The 20,643-nt window shown below is 39.4% G+C and overlaps 1 protein-coding gene across 23 annotated transcripts in view; it reads left to right on the top strand.

Annotated features, from left to right (window-relative positions):
• The window catches only part of HMBOX1 (homeobox containing 1), a 123,663-nt gene that overhangs the window by 7,497 nt on the left and 95,523 nt on the right, over nucleotides 1–20,643 (top strand). For 2 of the 23 annotated variants that reach the window (XM_080388433.1, XM_080388438.1), the window contains exon 2: nucleotides 2,730–2,811. The exons of 20 other annotated variants lie outside the window; for them this stretch is intronic. The gene's annotated coding sequence lies outside the window, so the exon portion shown is untranslated. One more of the 23 variants, XM_080388439.1, reaches the window with a different exon arrangement.

The raw sequence follows: 20,643 nt of genomic DNA, 5'->3' as shown, positions 1-20,643 counted from the left end.
TAACTGGCAGGGTTTGGGAGTTTGAGCAGCTGGGTATGCAGCAGCTCTGACATGTAAGTAGTGCTCAAATGTTGAAAAGGAAAGTTCTTCCTGGCAATGAGATAGGGCTAGGCTCTTGTTTCTAGGCTGTGCCAGAGGTCTTATTTTATGACTTCTTGACTTGCCTGTGTTCCAGTGTATAATAGGAAAATAATCCTTTCAGGGCTGTTGAGATACTTCACAAATGTGAAAGCATTTGGAGATTCTTGGCTGGATGGTAGTGCATGCTGCTGCTCTCGGTAGTATAAACATGAATGTCATAAGTGTATTTACACAGAATAAGAACTAGTTATTTAAGAGAATACTGATTTTTCATGCTGCAGATGAGAGAGGTAAGTAGCTGATCACAGTTTTCTCAACTAAGTTGTATTATGCATGGTTACCAGACATCGTCGTCGGTCATTCTCTGACTGTTTGTGTTTCATGGGGGCTCCATCTGTTTGATGGAGCGGTGCTGTTTAGTGGCAAGTACAGCAGTCTGAAAAGAGGGAACTTAACTGAACTTGAAACTTATTCCTCCCTCTTTAATTTCCTGGTCTGTAGAAATAGAATGATGTTAACATATGGGGAGATTCATAAAATTTAAGGTGAGAACAGACAATTAAGTTGCCTTCTCTGATATGTTTTATATGCTTTGTATCACAAGCCTTTAAATTTTAATCATTTACTCTGAAACTGAGACCAGTAACTGATGTTTGGCTAAAAACAATTTGAAAGCTTTCCAGCCTTGAGTGTCTGTCATTGGTAATTTCAGACTCATCACTTGTTTGTGCCATCTCACTGTTAAAAATAAGTGGCTGATTTCTAATTTGAATTTGTCTAAGTTCTGCCGCTGGTTTTTGTTACGACTTTCCTGACAAGATTAGAGCCCTTTAGTACCCAGTAGTTTCTTGCCATGGAGGTACTTACACTCTGTAATCAAGTTACTCGATTGATAAGGAAACAGAGTTGAGCTTTTAAGTCTCACTCTGAGGCATTTTCTCTAGCACTCAGATCATCCGGTGATTCTTCATGGTCTCCGTTTATTTTTAACATTGTGGAAACCAAAAATGGTGAATGTTCCAGCCTGTGTCTGATCCGTTCTGAATGCAGAGGTGCAGTGGCCCTGCTTGCTATGCAGCCATTTAAGAGGTTCACGTTAGCCCTTTGGCGTAGGGAAATCCTGTTCGTGAGCCTTGCTGCTCCCAGCACTAAGATTCTTTCTAGTAAAGTCTGCCAATTTAGTAGTTACCATCTGCATTTCTTAGATTATAAATTTGGGTTTGTATTCAGATGTGTTTTGCTTTCCTGAGCTAAGTTAAGGTAGGTGTTCAGACTTTTGTTCTTTTGCAGTCCCTTCCTCAAAATAATGTACTGTTCCTGTAGTCCTGGTGTCAGTCACAGATTTTTATCTGCAGTGATAAAAATGTTGAACTGCATCAGACCTTAAATTTAGTGACAAAAAAATTAGCATGATGCAATCCCAGGAAGCAGATTAAGAACTAGCTAACTGACAGCTCTCAGATAAGGGGCAGCTAATGTGGATTTCCACTAGAACCAAAGTATGCTCTGTGCACGCACTTTCTTCTGTTTGACTACATTTGTAATCTTTGAGAATAAAGTTAGTCCTTTATCAAGACGTTTGTCATTAAAACATGCTGACTGGCACTACCAGTGTCCCTGTTCTCTAATTCTTTGCTGGGAAAATATATCCATATTTTGTTTTCCCTGTTGGTTTGCCTGGATTGACACCCATCTGACCACCTTACAGCTCTCCAGATTTGCTCCCTCCCCTTTTTCAGCATTAGCATAATATGAACATCCATTGGCGTGGCGTTTTGCCTTCGTTTTCTAGATTCCCTCATTGAAAAACAAAAAAAAGTATCCACCCTACAAGACTGCAAAAAGCCCTTTTTGGTGCATTTTTTTTTTAAGGCTGATGTGAAATGTTTTCCCTGCTAATGGATTTGTTGAAAATAATCTTTTATTACTGGTGAGTTAGAAGGTGTTTCATGTGAGAAAACCATGTTGCCCCAGTGTAACAGAAAACTGTTCACAGTGGTCTTGGTGGCTCGCCCTTCCACTAGAAAATTACTGGTTTAAAATTTTATTACTATTATTTTATTGTGTGTGTTTGGTTTTTTTTAATATCTTGAATCTTATACTTTGGTTAGTAAGGGGAACTTTCCAAGACCTTTTGTCTGCGAGTATAAATTCGCAATGCTTTTGGGGTGGCCGTGGTGCATCTGCTGGCAGATTGCATGGCATCATGGAAGTGAAGACCTTTACAAGTGGCTGCTTCTGAAATCACTTGTGAATTATCCTTCAGTTCATTTCATGGGCATTATTCGCATAATACTGGTGTCACTCTTCTGTCACACTCAAGTAAATTCTGTTTTATTCATAGCAATGTGCCTTCTTGCTTTTTGTTAAAAATGCAGCTGCTTTCACTTGCTGGCTGTTCCCCTGAATTTCCCTTTTCCTGTCCCAAACTGATAGTTTTTACTCCCTCCATGTTGCAGCTGTAATCAGTAGTGCACAGGAATGTCTCTTTCTGTAGGAGCAGCAGTATTTTTGCTGTTGCTTTTTAGGATACTGGAGAATGAGATCTTGAAACCAAACCTCCTTTAAATACCATTGTTAGTAGTAAGTGAAGTGTGTTGTGTGGGATTTTTTTGTTGGTTTATTTGGGTTTTTTTTCCCCAAGGTAGGTGTTTGAAAGGACTTGCTCCTTGAGAAAGCCCCCGATTTGAAACCTGCTGATTCCAGGCAGATAAAAGGCAAAGAGGTCGGGTGAGTATCTGAAGTTTGAGATGTCTGCTTCCTTTCTGGCTATCGGTGGGAAACCAGCCATAGCAGTGGGCTTTGAGGAAAGATTTGGAAGAGGGCTGAGACACAGGATCTCGGAGGCTGGGAAAGACATTGTAAAAGAAGGTATGCCATTTTTACTGCTTGCAGTCTGAGGTGTGGCACTGTGGAAGTCTGTAAGGCAAGTAACAGAAACTCAAAAATGTGTGCTGTTTTGTTGGACATAAATATTTCTTATAATGCAAGCCTCTGAGCTCAGCTAGCGGCTTTCCTGCCTCTAGCTAAATCGGTATCTGATTTTTCTGTTCCTCTGCTGTCTTCTTGCAGGAGTTGCTTATTGACTGAAATTGTTTCCATATGGCTGCAATGTAGAGCTTGATTACATTAAACGTGGTGCTTTCCTGTGGCATTGCAGTGCTATGGAAAGATCATCTCTCTTTTTCTCCTTCCAACCTCCCCTTCCTCCAGAAAACCTTGGTTTTGGATTGTTGGATTGTCTTACTTGCTTAGGTATTATCTCCTCCCCCCTTCTGAGGCTTGTACAACTGGAAAACTAGGATCCAGTTCTTTTTTGGCTCTTTGTATTTGATTGCTTAGGTGGGTTATGTTTGCGCTTAAGTTGTTGATAAAATACTTAAAATGAATATTAGAGTGACATGGTTGCAGTTTGAGAGGTTACTGGAGCTGGGGCCCCAATCCTAAGCAAGTGTGCAGACAAGATACTCTCTACTTCCAAAGAGTTTACTGCCCATCAGGACAGTCCATTTCAATTATATTTGTTTACACTGGTGATCGGTTTAAATACTGCACCAAGAAGGTGTTAAAATTCCTGTACTCCTACCCTTCAGGATGCTAGAGGGCCTCACTACTCATCTGGAGCCTGGAAGCCAAGTCTACTTTGTGGAAAACAGATCCATTTATTAGCAAATGGATGCATCTGTATCTTTGGTAAGAATAAAGCTGGCTTGGCTAAGTTAGCTAATAAAACCAGCAGTGAAGCATCTCCACCCTCTCTTCACAATTACTCTCTCATTTATAAACTTTGAGTTTATAACCTGGATTAAAAAATTGTTTTTTGTTAAAAAAATTGTTTTATTTAAATAGGTTAAAATACCCAAATACCATTTTTTTTAAGCCTAAGCCACCTGACATAATGCCTACACTTCCTGTACTTAAACAGAACCTAAACAATGTATTTTTACTGCCAATATCTCAAGTCAAACCAGTGAAGTGATGGTAGTCACTCTTGGCTGAGCACATGGAACCAGAATCTGATGAAACAGTAAACCAGCTTTTGACAGAAGTAGCCTCTTCTGCATGTGCGTATTTTCTTCAATTCTGTATATTCTGATAGTTCAGATAAGACTGTTTAATTCAAAACTGAGAGACCATTTGGGATCTGTAAATGCAGAAATGCTTGTTTTCCTCACCTAACATAAGGTGGAAAAAAAGAACAATGAAGAAAGAGATTCGCTAATACTGAAATCTTTCAGTGGAGGACACAGCAAGGTTCAATTCACTTAATAAAGATAATTCATTTGTTTTCACTAAACCATTTTAAAATGCAAACCATGTTTCTGTAACTCTTTTATGCGTCCAGCACATGTGATGTATCATTCCAGATTAATAAACTGTAATACATAAAAGCTGGCATGTTTAAAGTTGTTTTATAAACTCTCTGGCTAATAACCCAGGGTGCAAACTGAAATGCAGGTACACTGTTCAGGCCTTTGTCATGCTAGAGTGTGAAGCTCCCTCCAGTCTTTTTTTTTTTTTTAAAAAAAAAACAAAACAAAACAAAAAAAACCACAACAAAACAGTATAGTCTGAAAGCTGCGAGGGGAAAAAAGCTTTCCTAACCACGGGGTATCCAGTGACTTGCTGGGTGCTCTAGGGCACTCCGAGGTGTTAGATGTCTATGAGGCGGGTCCAAGCGGCAAGTTATTTAAATGTCCCTCATAATTTAGAGGTGTTAGATTAGTGAGCTGGCACGGAAAAGTAAGACAGTGTCCATGAAGCTGCCATGGCTTTCTTGTCTGCTTGTCTTTTTTGTTTAAAGGACTTGTTGCTGCCCAGTACTTGCAGTAAAGGCTGTAGGTACCTTGTTCCAGTTGGGATATTACAAGTCTTAAAATTGTGGTCCAGTGGGGCTGCCTCCCTTCAGCCCACACGGAGGCACCTCACTTCGATAAAAGGGTGGATTAAAATCCTTTTCCTTCTTTGTGTCTCTACTTCATATGGCTCCTTGTCCAGCATGCTGGTTTTTGTGGATCCCTTGATAGATGGCTTGTACACATTGTGAGGAGAGAACTTTTCATGAGAGGCTTTGGATCCTGCAGCTGCAGCAGGATGCTTACAGAGGCTGATTTGTCTTGAAGATATTTCTACTCCCTGTTTTGCAAAAATGATGTGGGAAAGGTGGGCTGGAGAAGCCTTAGTTTTCTTCACTCCCTCACAAAATGCATTAGCTACATGGGAGCAGAAATTAATCTGAGCACATTTAGTTTTCAGTGTTGACATGTTCACAAAAAGGGAGAAGGCAAACAGTGACTGTTGCAGACCTTGTCTGTTCTACTTCTTGCATGTCAGATCTGCATTCTGCTTCTTACCTGGTGGATGACCAGCTAAAACCAAAAGAAAACTTCATCTCTTTAAACCCTTCCAAAGCTGCCTTCAAGGAGTTCCTTTATGCTAATGAAGTTAGTTTGCTAGTCACTTTTCAGTGATTTCCAGAGCTGTTGGAACAGAATGAGTTAATGGAGACTCTCTTGTGTGGGCTCAGATATTTGAATATGGAATAGAAGTAGTACTTAATACCTGCAATTTCCATTAAATTTCAATGTCTTTAAAATTTGAGTCCTTAAAACAAGAGAAAACATTTGAGGCAGTGGGAGTGCTCTCTGTTGGCTTTCACAAGAACTGAACTGGAACTGTATTGAGGGTATTTTCTTTTTTTAATTAACAGTAGATCACTGAGTTCAAGGTTCTTTCATACTTAAGAATAATTAATCCTACGTTGTTTTTGCTTTTGACGGACTTACTGTCAACCTTCCAAAGGAGACATAGGCCCTTCTTCCAATTACTTGATGAACCGATTTAGTACATGCAGCCTTCCCTCCCATCATGGTAGAAATTTTATTCTGGTGTCCTCCTGGGTGCTGCTTCCAAACTCTTGCTTTATGCTTTCCATCTTTTACAGATAAAAACTGCACAGTGTTGGGATTGAAACACTTTTATTCTCCTTGCCTGCTCCTGGAAATGTCTACAGCGCTGGCCTTGTAGTGAACAGTATGTGTTAAATGTCCTGCAAATAGCTGGATAAAGAGGATGATCCTTCAGTTTTCTTCTAATGAGAATTACTTCTGAGAAAAGACTGCAGGCTCAGGGCCGTACTGCCATTGCAGTATTATCACTACATTTTGGCTGCAAATGTGATTTCTTTTTTCTTAAATATTAAAGGGAGAGGTTATGACTTCTGAGGTATAATTGTGCAGAGACATTGCTTGGGCAGACCTCCTAAACTCTCCTGCATTAATTTGGATGTGCTGGTTATGAGCTTTGCGCACTTGCAGCTGCTAAGGAGAGTCGTGGACGGTGACTGGTGTTCTCAGAAACCAGAGAAATGGCAAGTAATGTGCCTGCTTGCCTACTGCATCTTGAGTCTCTCTTGCCTGTTTTTCCTGCTCCTATTGACAGCCTTTCTTTTGCATCTGTTCCTATGCCATTTGCAGTCATAGTTCCCAATCATAGACTTAGCTTAAAACCTATTTTAAGTAACTTTTCAGCTCTGGCCTTAGTCAGCCACCTAACAAAAAGAGATTTAGCAAAGTTCTCTCAGGTTTCTGAAGCTACCGTGCCAAAAAGCACGGACATCCCTACCTTGCAGCTCTGAAACAGCTTGTTTTTATAGGGGAACTTGTCTTTGTAGTCCAGTTGTTACCCCAGCACCAACCTAAATCCAGGTGAATCATCATGTGCCTGCACATTTATTTTTAGAGCAAGTTGCACTGGAAAATTGCATATGCTGCAGGGGGGTTAGACCTGACAAGTTTCAGAGGTGCACTCTGACCTCCTCAGTTTTGTGGCATGTGCAAATGGGGAAATGAAATTAATAGTTTCCATATAGATACATCCTTGTGTTTTTCATCCTATCCCCTGTTCTTCTCTCCTTATTTTTGAAAGGTGGACCTTTTAAAACCTTTTACAATAGTTCTTAAAGACGTACTTAAGACAGACTACTGTCAGGCGGGCACAAGGGAGGGTTTAGAAGCCAGTTATTTAATTGGTGTTTTACATGGTAAACTTTGAAATTGTGAATTCGGTGAGGTTCCTGCTTTGCTGCTCTTTTTCTACGGAGCAGCAGTGTTGCACACAGAGAGTACTTCTAAAAATAAGGGTGTATGTTGTGAAGGTGTTGCTTGAAGCTATGCTCTGATCTGCAGTAAAGGCAGAGCTATGCTAATTTGTACCTCTGAATATAGGCAGCTGTGAAATAAGATATACTTAAGAGTTGCAAAACATAATACAGAAGCTTAAGTTCAGTTAAATTCAGGTTTAATAAACGAATGGCTGTAGTCAGATCAAAAGTTTGCCTTATCTCTGGCACAAGGCTAGATAACTAGCAGTCCTGGATGCCAAGGAAAGCCTGTAAGAATGAGGCAAACATCCCCAGTATATACTTGCAAATACCCTCACTGTGTGCTTGAGGCATTCGGTATATCTTTTGTATCCCATCTTTTCCAGTTAAAAGAGAGATCTAGGCATGTTAAATCTTTAATGGCCCATTTGTCTAGACACACTGCCATCCACAGCTGTGTCCATTGCAATGTTTTCCACCTGTGTAATGTCACATACCTGGAGGCTAGGTAGCCTTTGTGAAGGGAGGTACTTTTTTTAGTTCAATTCCTAGTGAGCAAATGCCCTTAATTTGCATATTAAGTCACCTTTTTTTTTTTTTGTCTGGTTTGGTTTATTTATTCCTTTTTTTTTTTTTTTTTGCTTGTCCCTGTTCAGTCCTGTTCTATTGCCTCTTAAAGGCATGAACAAATAATTATTTTAAATTCTGTGTGCTGGATAGTAAACAATTACCCTTTTCCTCTGAAGTTACCATCCTCACAGATCTCTTGACAGGGCTCCTTATTTAATAACTGATGTGGTTCAGATGAAATTGGTTGGGATAACATGCACCTGTATGTAACTTCATGCTTGATCTAGCCCAAATAGTTTTGTTCAAAGTGATTTGGGGAGTGCGCACACAAAGTTCTGTGCTGGCAGGACTCTGCAGGTGCTTATTCCTAGCAAGGAGGTGATGGCAGGAGAGGCAGGGCACAGCACAGCACGCACAGGTTGGCTTTCTACTGACATACCTGTATCCAGAAAAACACATCTGTCTGCGTCCAGAGTAGCATGAGCATCGCAGAATGAGGACAACAAATGATTTCTCTCCATTTTGGGTCATCTACAAACATCTGTAGGCCTATCAGTTACTGTTTAACTCCAACTGTGTGTACTGTTTGTGCGTAAGGACTAAGTCTGCTGTCAGTTAGAAAATGAATTACTTTTTTTTTCTGACTTGTCAGTACCTTTTTGGTGTGGTATGATTGCTATTTGGCTGTCATTTCTCGAACTTGTAAAGCTGTCTCCAGTGTATGCAGTTTTATATCTCATTAGCTTGCTCTTTCTCATGCTCATCATACTGCACTGCAATCATCTGTTCTCTTTTCTGCCCCCTAATACTGTTGGATTTCTCTTTTAATACTATTTTCCAAAAAATGCCTTCCTGTAAAATGCCACTGTGTGAGACTTTTCTTGGCTACGGTGATCTTTGTAAGTCTTCAACAAGAAAGTTCACATTTATTTAATATTTTTTTTCTAGATACGTATTTGATAGCTGCAGCTTTTTGGAGCCTGACTGCCTCCTAGTTTACCTAAAATGTTTGGGGTTTATTAATAGGACCTGTGTGAACATACTGTTTTCAAATGTTGTATGTACAACAGTGGTAGTTCTTAAGCTGGGGGTGGGGGTGGGGGATGGGGGGAAGGAGCTGGAAACAGTGCTGCAAGCTAAATTCCCATGACTTGCATCATTGAAAGCACAAAGGTTAATATTTTTTTCCATATGTTAATCTGTTTCCTGCTTTTATTTTAATGCATGTGTATAAAAAGATTTTGGTTTCTTTGTCCCTTTGCACTTGAGCAAGAAACTGTAATGCATAGTAGAAAAGTTGTTTGGTTTTTTTAGTACTTTTCATGTAACAGTTCCTCTGTAGAGGAAGAAAAAACATACCGAAACACCCTTCCAGTGAAATGTAAAATGAGAAGGCCTTAATACCTGAACTTTGCATTGTCTCCACTAATAAGAACAAAGATGACACAACAGACTGAATGGTCCCTTAGTCCCTCTGTTTTGGAGAAGGCAAGGCAAAGCATTAGGCTGAAGAGAATAATTTGCGAATAAATGGCTGTGAATGACATTTGCGTTTCTCCTTGCAAGAAGTTAGTAACAGTTCTAATAGGAATGGGGTTTCCTTAACCTGAAATGAGTACCATGCTTAAATTTCATTGCTGCTGCTGATTTCTATCCAAAGATTTCTGTTTTACAGCTGTTATTAAAAATTTATGGGGCAACTTGAGATCAAAGCAAATATATATTCTCTTTATTATGTAAACTTGGGTTTTATGCAACATATGCATTGCATCCATACACTTTATGCAGAAATTCTTGTTCTAGCAAAGGCAAACAGCCTTTCTATTGTGCAGTTAGACCTGAGGTGTGGAAAAACAGGGATATATGCCAGTGATTAATGGTGCTGATTCTCTGTCATCTTTCCTTATCTCCCAAGTAACTTCTTACCAAAAGGAAGGCCTCTTCTGAGGTGCTGTACTTAACTGTTTCCTAGTTGAAATCTCCTGTACTGTGCTTCATATTGAGGTTTTGTCACACTTTTTTTTTTTTTTTGTTCCACAAAACCTGCATTTCCCCAGTGGTGTGCTGAAGGACTACCTTGGACTACCTTTCACTTCTTAAGGCCTAGACCAGAAAACATATTGGGTGCTTAACCTTATGTGATGGATGATGGTCTCACAATCAGGGCTTTAGACTGCAAGCAGTTTCCAGGAAGGGGATGGCCTGTCTTTTGTGCATTTGTTTGTTGCTCAGAACAAGGTGTCCCTCGCTCCAGGTAACAGGCTTCTGATAAATGCCTTCTGTTCATTCATATTTCTTCCCTGAATATCTTCTTGTCCTCCATTCCCACCTTGCTGTATACAAAAGCAAGCTGTCAATATTGGCATCTTTTATCAGATTGTTAGGGTGGTTTTTTTAATGTGTCAGCTTTGGGATCTACATGTTATCTAACAGTCTCAAATTTTACCAGGACCTAAGATGCTACCTTTGCAGCAAAAAGCTTGCCAGATGTGAACCCTGATGGTTCCAGTTTGAGAAGACAACTGAAAAACCTATGATTGCATAGTTTTTGCAGGGCTGTGGTTGCTTGTATTTAGGCATCTCTTTTGAGATTGGTACATGCCAGCTCTGCTGTTTGTATTCTGCATCTGACCTGTCTTGTGTCTCCAGCTAGCTGGTAATTTCTGAGCTCTTACGTGAGTTGTTGCTTTTGCACATGATGGGATTTGTGTATGCAGTCCTGGGTATAACTTAGCTCTTGGTGTGCTGTTACTTTAAAGCACTGATAAAAAGACTGGTGAAATGAGGAGAGGGAGGGAAGGCAAAAATCTGAAAAGCTGCTAGATCTTAAAGATTAATCAGCTTGGTTTAAATAGCTAGCAAAGCTACAAGCATTCTTTCCTATACAGCGTGTTTTCTTCCATTCTGCTCTTGCAAAGTTGTTTCTCCAGGGGAAGATTTCAAGCTCCGTAAGACTGTGTTCTTATATTAGTGTCAGGACACAGGCTAAGATTATTTGTGTGAATATGTAGAAACAGTTACATTACCTGGGGTTACTTTCATGCTTTCTTGCTCGGTGGAATTATGGCCTCATATTGCATGGTTGCTTATCTTTTACTCTGTTTATACAAATCTGTATTTACAAACTCATACCGTTGAGTTTGTACTTGTATGTATGAGCTTCCACCCTGAGCGAAAGAGAAGTCACTGTGAATGATAGGGACTTCCTAGCCTGTGTAGATGGTAAACCCACTCCTATTTATAAATACTGAGGAATATAGGGTAGTAGTATCATATGAGGGGTACGTTCAGACCTAGGGTTGCTATAATTATTTAGATGGTTATTGGGTGTTTTGGTGGTTTTTTTGTTTCATTTGAAGAGTGTATACTCCTATGCCTTCCTGCACCCTTGCAACACACAAGGAATTGTCAGGGTTTTTTTCCTTGCAGCAAAACTGAAACACGAACAACCTGAAAGATGGGGGCTCTTCCTGACACCATCCATGTTCATAGACCTGTTTCCCACCAGCAGCCACTCATCCTGTCACCTTTCTGCTGGGGGTTTTCACCTCCTCTGCTCTTCTCGTTTGGCTGCTTGCATAAGCAGGCTCAAAGAAGGGTTATAAAACTATGGTGAGGGCAGGGGGAGCAAGGGAAACGGATAGAGATGATAATTTATTCTTTTACATTTTATCCTCTTTTCCAAATTGATTACCAGTTGTGCTTATGAAGCACCATTTACAAAACAGATTAAAACCTGAGATCTTTAAATCTGTATCAAACAGGAAGTTTCCATATCGGTGCCAGTGACTTGCTGACTCTTGGTGGTCTATAAGGTATTAGAAGGGGGACTCTGAAATAATTGCAGCAAAATTAAACATTCTGTACTCTACTTACGGGCATATTCTCCACTGCTGTCAGTGTTTGCTGGCGTTATCTGCAAAGCATAAGCTGAAGAGATGCAGGTTTTTTAATGATCAGTTTTTTTAAAGAGATCAGTATTTTTAATGAAGAAAATGTTTTGCCAAAAAGGTCAGTGATTTTATGACTACCGCTTCCATATCTCTTAGTGTTAGTGGGATGCAGGATGGCCTGTAGAGTTGTTTCAAAAAAGTTGGACTTTTTTTTTTTTTTTTTTTTTTTTTAAATCTCACCCCATCAAAACCAGAGAGAGATGGGCAGGTGTGGATCAAGGGGAGCAGGTAGACATTGATCTGAGCAGATGGAAGTTGAGGAGTAATGCAATCAAGTATCCTGGGGGGACTGGACGGGGTCCTTTGTAGTCATAGGCAGCGGAGCGCACTATAATACTGCTCCAGCAGCCTGAAACTGTGGCAAAGTACAAGGGCACAGGTGATAAGCAGTGGATGGAGAGGTTGTATGGTGGCTGGGGGTTTATTAGGAAGCATTTTGTTCCTGAGAGAGGTTTAGCTCCTGATCCATCAAAGAGTGGTTATTAGATCACCTGGCAAGCAGGAGAAAATAAGGAAAAAAAAAAGAAATTGTGTTTTTTAGCACCCACAGTCCTGTTGCTTCCCTAGTTATGATTTTTGAGGGAAATTTTTTTCTTTTTCCTCAATAGTGGACTCAGATCCAGGCAGTTAAGGGAAAATAAGAGTGTTGATCTTATTTGAAACATCTTGGAAAGGAAGATTGTTGTCTTAAAGGCAACTATAAATGTGCTGGTATAATGCAGACTAAACCATGCTTAAAACAAGTCTATATCCATCACTGTGATACACTGAAATCCCAGTCTGCTGATTTGATGTCAGGATGATGGATTATGACCTTTTTTTATTATTTATTTTAGGGTTTAGTTGCAGACTTTATAAAAACATAAAGTGTGTCTGGCTCTGGTTGTAAGGTTTATTGAATGGCTGGGAGAAGCTTTTAGATTTGGAGCACAAGTAGTGGCTTGTTTTCATATATTTATATACACACAAATGCATTTGTATGTAGGTATAATTTATGTTTGTTTATGTATATAATTTACAATGGGTAAAATTACAACCAGGTATAAATCACATTGTTACATGCATGGTAGTAGTCTGAGGTCAATTCATGGGTGTAGCCTTGCTGTGCTGAAGAGTTCCTGCATGTGGAGAGGCAAGTTTAAGCTGATAAGGAACCAATTTAAGATGAAACGGTGTAAGGCGCTCACAGTGACACTCAGGTTGTACAGATTTATTTAAATTGCTCAGAGGTCTGGTTTAATCCTTCCAATTTGCGTAGACAAGGCCATTGGAGAACATCCCTGAAAATACCATGCATACGTATGGATTTGCATAGCAAACGTTGTGCTTTGCTGCAGTGCTCCCCAGCTGCTCCAGTCCTGGTGGTACCAGTGGGATGGCTTTGTTCAAACCCTGCTGACTGCATTGTGTCCCAGCAAAGGTGGCTCTTGCAGCGTGATGCTGCAGTGTTTACCTGTATAAGACTGTAGGATCTGCTACTTCATATTTAACAAGGTACGGACGGAAAGGCTGCACATAGCTGGTGCTTTGTTTTAAAATAAAACTCTGAAACAGCTATTTGGCCAGGCAGCTCAACTTGTTCTACTTTCTCTTTGCCTGTGTGGTTGTTGAATAGCTTTGGCACTCAAGGTGTTTTATCACCTTGGTAGTACTTGCAGTTTATCTGGGTGTCTTGAATAGATCTGATAGGAAATATCATCGTGTTATTCCTCATTTGGAATAACTAAATTACTAGTAACTAAAACCTTTTCTACTTCATGACAGTGAGGTGGGTTTTTTTCCCTAAAAGTTTTGACATTGCTTTTGCAGCTTCCTGGCATGGGAGTGACCAACTTCACCGGCTTAAAGCACAGTTTAGTAGTTTATGAACAACTTACTACACCTGTTTGAGCATTTCCTTTATATGCTGTGTGATACAACCTGATGATAGCTCTAGCCCTTTCCAATTTGCAGTTTTAGAAGATGGAAGAAAAGGAGGTTTGTTTTTAATTTGTGTGTTTCTTCCTAAAGGATTGGTGTAGTTGTTTGCTTGAATTTCGCGTTTAAGTTTCTTGCCCCGTTTGTACCATAGAAATGTGATTGTCAGTCCAACGCCGCTTTTTCTTCCCATCAAACCTAGAAAACTGACCAAAGAAAAGCTTGGGCTCACCCAGTGGTACAGTATTGTTTCACTGGAAAGGGGCAGTCAATGTCTTTCACTGTAGAAATTGCAGTTGTACCCATGCCTCTAGGTGTAAATATTGACAAGCTGAACAGCCAGTTTGGTTCAGAAACTTGAAATCCTGGCAGCACTCCTGCCTTCAAGTGCAGGCAGGACCTTGTACTTGAGTGTTGCTCCTGCTCATAGAAGTGCAGTGAGTGCAGTGCTTTCTAGCTAGCTTGTGTAAAGTCTGTAAACAAAGCTAGACTAGCTTTGGCCTTTTATGAGGCAGAGAGAAATTTCTTCAGGGAGCAACGCACAGGATCTGCAACTACGCTCCTGTTCTGAACTGTCTGTGGAGGACTTCTGTCTCCATTACCTGGAAGAGGAGCCTCAGGAAGCTGTCTCTGCTCTTACTAATTCACCCAGAACAGGCGCTGGCTAAACCACCTGAATACCTCTGGTCGTCCTATTGGCTTCTCCCAGAATTTCCTTTGCTTCCCTTCCCTTAGCTGTTCAGGGCAGAAAGAGGACTGCCTCCCAGGCAGGTAAAAGATAAGTACCAGAAGTTATCTCACCTCCATCATATGCATCACATTGAGGTTGTATTAACATACCTATGGCTTCAGAGGCTGGGTACTTGTACCAGTGTGTTGATCATCAAAGTTAACACTGCAGCATGTAGATCGATTTAAATCAAAGTTGTTTAAATAGCAGGCAGGAAACTTTGGTTTGAGTAATTGATCTTTAGTTTTGTTTTGTGCATTTATTTCTTAGGTTCTGCTGAGAAGTTCATAGTTTTCTAGCAGGTGTCAAGAAGTTACTTAAACAATTATCTTACTTCCTATGCATTTATTACATGCTGGATTAGAAAATGGCTAATTTTCTGCATATTTCCCAGCTGATTCCCACTTAAAATCACGTCAAGCTACATTTGGATGGAAGCTGGAATTCAGTTGAAAGGGCAATTTTACTTGACATTGAGGCTGTGTTACACTTCATGTCAAAATACAGCTTTTCTTTTAAAATACGTTTATTAAATACAGTGAGTCTTGTCTGGATAAGGCAATTTTCACTTAATTTCTGGTTACCTTGTCCTTCCCTTCAAAAACATAGAGCTGGTGGAGCTCATCAACTTACCATATTTTTTATTCCTCATTTAAAAGCAAGAAACTGTTTTTCCTGCTTTCTGAATTCCCGGCTGATTTCTCAACTTTGAAAGCAGTAGTCATTGAACTGAGCTAAATAAACAAAGTAAAAAGAAAACGTTTGTTCTTTTGTACTTGCGGACAAGGATATGGCTTGAAAGATGGGCTGGCACTTAGTCAGACACTAGTTCCCAGTGCTTACCAAGTGACTTCCACTAGTTCACTTGCTTGATACTCTTTTTCCCTTGGAAAATTTTTGCAAAATGTGCATCTTAGTAATTTTGCTAATGCAAATTATTTTAAATTGGAAAGTAATTTTAAAGATTTTATTTTTAATCTGCATGACTCTGCAGTGATGCAGATGCACCTTTGCTTGTAAGTATTGCAGCTGTGTTTGTGAAATCAAGGGCATGCGTAACGGTGGACCCAGCCCTGTCAAATGCCGTGTAGCTGAATGCAGGGTTGACAGGGTGTGTTGCTGGCTGGGGACCTCATGTACACAGAGCCCAGCACTACTGTGTTTTGCTCTGGGGCCTCACATCCCACATTTAGGCACTCATCTGTGATCTTTCAGTGGTACTTGGGGCCAGGGGCAAGGAAAGAAGTGATGCTGTCCTGAAGCTGCAGAGGGGAAACATGAAGCTGCTAGGGACTCATGCTCGGAGTATTGTCCAGCTTTGAGTCTGGTCTAGGGATTTTTCCCTGGGGAGAAGGACCCTATAACTGAAAGTTTATATTCATGGCCTGCGTGTCTGGACTCAGAAGAGTGACCACAAGCAACATGCTTAAGGGTGAGCTCCTCTTCTCTTAAGATAACTTCTCTGTGAAGTCCTTCAGCTGTTCAAATGATAAGATTTGGTTTGGCTTTTTTGTTGTTGTACCTGCTGGTAAGTTTTTGGGATGAATCTCTGAAGATTGTTGGAAAGGAACTGCTTAAATTGCTTCTGTTGAAGGAGATGCATTCACGGCAGGATGCTCGCTGTGTAACAGGGCTCTCTGCTGGCTATTTTGAGCTTGTTTATCTTTATAGATAATGCTTGCCCTGGCATCATTCATAGTACTCCTTTAACTTTTAAAGGCTTTAAATGCAAGTTAAACATAGAGCGTCTACTTGTACTAAATCCTTCTTTCAAGCTCACGTGAGCCGTTAAAGATGGCAGCAGTATGTCCTTTTACTGACAAGGCAGTGGGTCTTGAGCGAACGGCAGTGCTGCAGTCTGTAAACGCTCGAATTGGGATTAGTGCATAGAAAAATAGGAAATGGTTTGAACTCTGCTGAAGGCAGGACAGGAAAGTCACCCTGCAATTGCTAGAGCAGGAGCTCAGTTTGCAAAATGAGCATTCTCAACAGATGCAACTTCTGTGCAGTAGTTAAAAATAAATTGTGAGGAGTTAAAAAAAAAAAAGTTGGGAAATAAATCTGGGCATCAGTTTATGGCAAGTCTAGTTTTCTGAGTGTGTTAGGGAATGAATTTCTGAGCTCTTGAGGCAGGAAATATCAGTATGTAGCCGTAATAGTTTCTTTTGCTCTCTTTTTGGGATATTAACTTTTCCTATTCCTTAGGTCTGGACTGTTTGCTCTCCTGAAAGGAGCTAAACTGTCTAATTTTTCAAAATGAGAAAAATGGTGTTTTGCCACGTACAGGGATTTGAGGGGTGTGTGTGTGTGGGGGTTGTTGGTTTGTCCAGCTAGAGTTTTCTAGGACTCAGCATAATAATTTAATATTTATGAAATTTGTCTTTTTGGTTCCATCTTGAACAAATAAATGCCTTCAGTATGATGTGAGTTTTGTCATCTGAAAGTTTTGTCTTTTCCTATTGCATGTTTTGTTTTATTTACCAATTAGTGATAAGTGCATAGATTATAAATACATGGATTTAGATAAAATTCTTTTACTAAAATGTAGAGTATTTGCTTTTCATTCCTTCCCTCTTAGTCTGAAGTCAAAAGCATAAAGCTACTTAGGATCAATAGCTTCCTGGTTTTCTTAGGAACAGATTCCTTTTTTCCTTCACTTTTTTCCCCCCACATGTATGTGGGAGATACCATTTAAGCTCTGATCCTGAAAATGCTGAAGTATGCTAGTAAGCGTGCTAAATTCACTTTGGGTCTCCTGAGTGGAAAAGCTCGCACAGTTGTCAGGGCCATGCATTCTCTAACCAAGAACTTTTCAGAACAGTAACTTTATCTGTGAAATCGTGGTGCTATTTAATCTTTAAAGTACTGTAATACTTTAAACTAAAACATGTTGTAATTGGATCAAAATGACCGTGATACAGTGATGGGCTTCGTGTTTTTGCCTTAAAAACCTGCTTGGTACTTGAGACAGTCTTGCTTTTGTGTATATCAGTAAGGAAGGTAAAAGCACTCAATGTTCAGTCTTCATTTCTGAGAGTTGTAGTTTGTGTAAAATGTTGTGCATGCAAAGCGTTGTCTGAATTCTCAGTAAGAGACTCCTGCGCTGTCCTGTCCCATTGTGCTTGGTAACTTTTTTTCATTTGTACGATTCTGACATCCTGAGTTTCCTTGGTGTGCTTGCCTCCTTCCAGTTTCTCCAGCATTTCCTTTCCTTGTTGTACCTTGAACTAGAGGCTGCAGGGAAGAAGGCAGAACCATGGAGGAGAGTTGGTTTACGAACGGGTTTGGACAGACGGTATCAGAATCACTCGAAAGGCTCAGGTGAAGAGTCTGAGGGTGAAGGAAACTAGGCAAAAATTATGGTAACTGGGAAAGATCTAAGGACAGACATCAGAAATAGTTTCTATAGGAAAGACCAGAGCAGGCCAGGGAGAACTGGAACAAAAAGCCAGCTTTCAGGAGCGCAGAGATTGGTAGGTTCTAGCTAACATTTTGTTGCCTTTAGCAAAGGCAGTTTTTCTTTAATGAAGGAGCTCCTACACTATGTTAATCCCTGCTTTGGTCCAATGATCAATGCAGGAAAACAGCATGCTGTGAAAATTTAGCACGGTAGATCAATAGCCCCTAGCTACCCAACTGTATTAAAGGTAATTGATGGGCTGAGGGGATCTTGTAAACACTTGTTTGTCCCATCAGCATGTTTGCTTGTTTGTTGATGGTAAGGACATCCACAGAGCCACTGTCAGCTGCAATATATTTCTAGTTTTACTTGGGATTACTGCAGAATGTGCATTCATTTATCTTCTAAACCACTTCAGCATCCCAAATATGATTAGACATGAGTAATGGAAATGTATTAGTTGATAGTGAATTCTATAAATTTTTAAATAAGAACACAAAAGCCTTACTTATGCTGGGTGAATTGAGATTTAGAAAAATACCCAGCTAACTTTGGCCCCTAGATGACATTTTAAGGGATAAACGATAAAGGTTATGCAAATGAGTGAATTGATCAAAAGCGGTGATTTAAATCACTTTGATTTACATCAGCAAGAAGGAAGCTTTGATTTAAATCATTGATTTTAATCTTGTTTTGGGATTGTACTTTCTTTATTTTCCTAAAGACAGGTTTGATTTTCGTTGGCTGGTAACAATTTGAAACATGTTTATTTGCAAACAGGTATAGCTCTTAAGTTAATTTCTTAATTTCTGTCTTTGGGCAGGAGAGGGAATGCTTAACTGGTAGGGTAAAAGTGGGGCAGGGATATGTCCTTAAGCAGGTACATAATTTTAACAAATCCTCATTTAAATTCCTTAACATTTACATTTTCTAGAAATGGCAAGAGAGCTCTATAGAGATGAGGTTTGGAACTAAGTGTAAAAAATACCTCACAGGTTCGAGATTTGTATTTAAATGTAGCTATCTTAAAAAGCTACTGTAAAAAAATTTTTTGAGAAGGTGACAAAACCATCTCATAAATGTTTTACATTTTAAAACTGATTCATTAAAGATAGCATTATCTGCAGATAATGAACTGAACTGTTTCTGGATACTGTGTCCTTAAGTTGTGAGAGCTGGCAGATCTTATTCTTTTACCTCTTTTATTATTCACAGATTAGAAGAGGAAAACAAGCTTTCCTGCTTCATTTTTTTTTTATTTTATTTTTAAACTCCCACTTGGTTATTCAGCTTTTGAATGAGCAAGTCATTTATTTGAATTAGATGAATAAACTAAAATGAACAAAATATTTATTCTAAGGGAAAAAGTGGTTTAGAACTTGAGACTGTTTCCAGGTGCTCATGCTGTACTTTGCACCATTCAGGAGTCGGACTTGTTTCACTTCCTTCCTGGTCTCCCCCAAAGACAGCAACATCTAATGCTACTAAATATTTTACATGTAATTGTAAATAACCGTATAGTAAGCTTATGCTTTGGAATAGTTGAACAAAATTTTGATAGAACTTTTAAAAAGTCAATTAAAAAATAATTAAAAACCTCCTTTTAATCTTCCCTTATGAAATCTAGTATGAATGCAGGTAATTTCCTAGCATTTTTTTATTGGTGAATGCAACCTAGGTTTGGTAATCAAGCTGAAAGAAATGTACTAAAATAGTTTTCAGCATGGAATACATATTGGGTTTTTTTTTTTTCTTTTCTCTGAAGGACTTTAATAGCAGATTTTTAAAATTATTTTTAGCATAAAGTGTGTCTGCCTCACAGAGAAGTTCAGGTGGTTTGGTCACTGTTTAAATTCACAAAGCTAATGAGGCAGACAGACACAGTTCTGTTTTCCTGTGATGAAAACCAATTGTCTTTCACACTTTTTTTTTTTGTTTTTGTTGTTCCTAGACCACAGTCCTTGTTGAAGCCATAGAGCAGTTATAATGAAGATTGAATAAGAATAGACAAGAGATACTGGTCTGTTCAGATTTTCTATTTTATTAAAATTGATGGGATGATGACAGTTTAGTCTCAACTGTAAAGAGCACCTTAAATCCTTTGGTAATTAACTACTTGCTTATTGCTCTGCATTCTCAGGCACTGTGTAAATATTTACCATTAGGAAGAAAGGCAACAGTTTTGGGTGAAGCAGATGATATCTTCCCAGCTTCTTCAACAGGATGAAACCTGTGGTGCTTCTTACAGCACAGTGCTTGTGCTGCTCTGCTGAGAATTCTGTCTGTATTTGGCTGGAAGATGCTGCAGAGCCTCTCATTTTCCCAGGGGGACAAAAAATATCTTCAAAATGTACTTTTGTACCACCTTAAAACAAATACCTCAAAACGGTAATTTACCAGAACTCTGTTGTTGAATATGCTATACTGTAAATCAGGGTGAAAAGTGAGGTCCCAACATTTTGTCACTCTGTTTTCACGTGAATTCTGTATTGTCAGGTCATTCATTTGCTGCGGTTTGTGTTCCTTGGTGATGCTATGATAAATAGCTTTACTTTGCATCATTCAAGTGACTGCTCCTGGAAATGACAAAGCAATACATTTACCAGTTTTTTTCAGATGTTAAGCTTTGCTTAATAAGTTAGAAAATACTTTTTTCTAATGGGGAATAAAAGCCTTTATGTAAATGCAAAATACTGTTGCTGTGTTCAGGTCTGTAAAACTGGAAGAGAAGTAATGGTACGTATGACCTTATTATAAACTAGAAACGTCTGTTGTTGCATCCTTGGGTGCTTATGTCCTATAGCCTAGATTAGGTTTTTAATTCTCTGTCTCAGAAAACCTTTGCACATATCTGAATACAAAGCATAAGGTGGTTGTTGCAATGTACTGA

The sequence above is a fragment of the Falco punctatus genome (genome assembly GCF_963210335.1).
Source record: "Falco punctatus genome assembly, chromosome: 5".
NCBI lineage: Eukaryota > Metazoa > Chordata > Aves > Falconiformes > Falconidae > Falco > Falco punctatus.
Note: the sequence above shows the minus strand (reverse complement) of the source record. Positions and strands in the feature narration are given on the sequence as shown.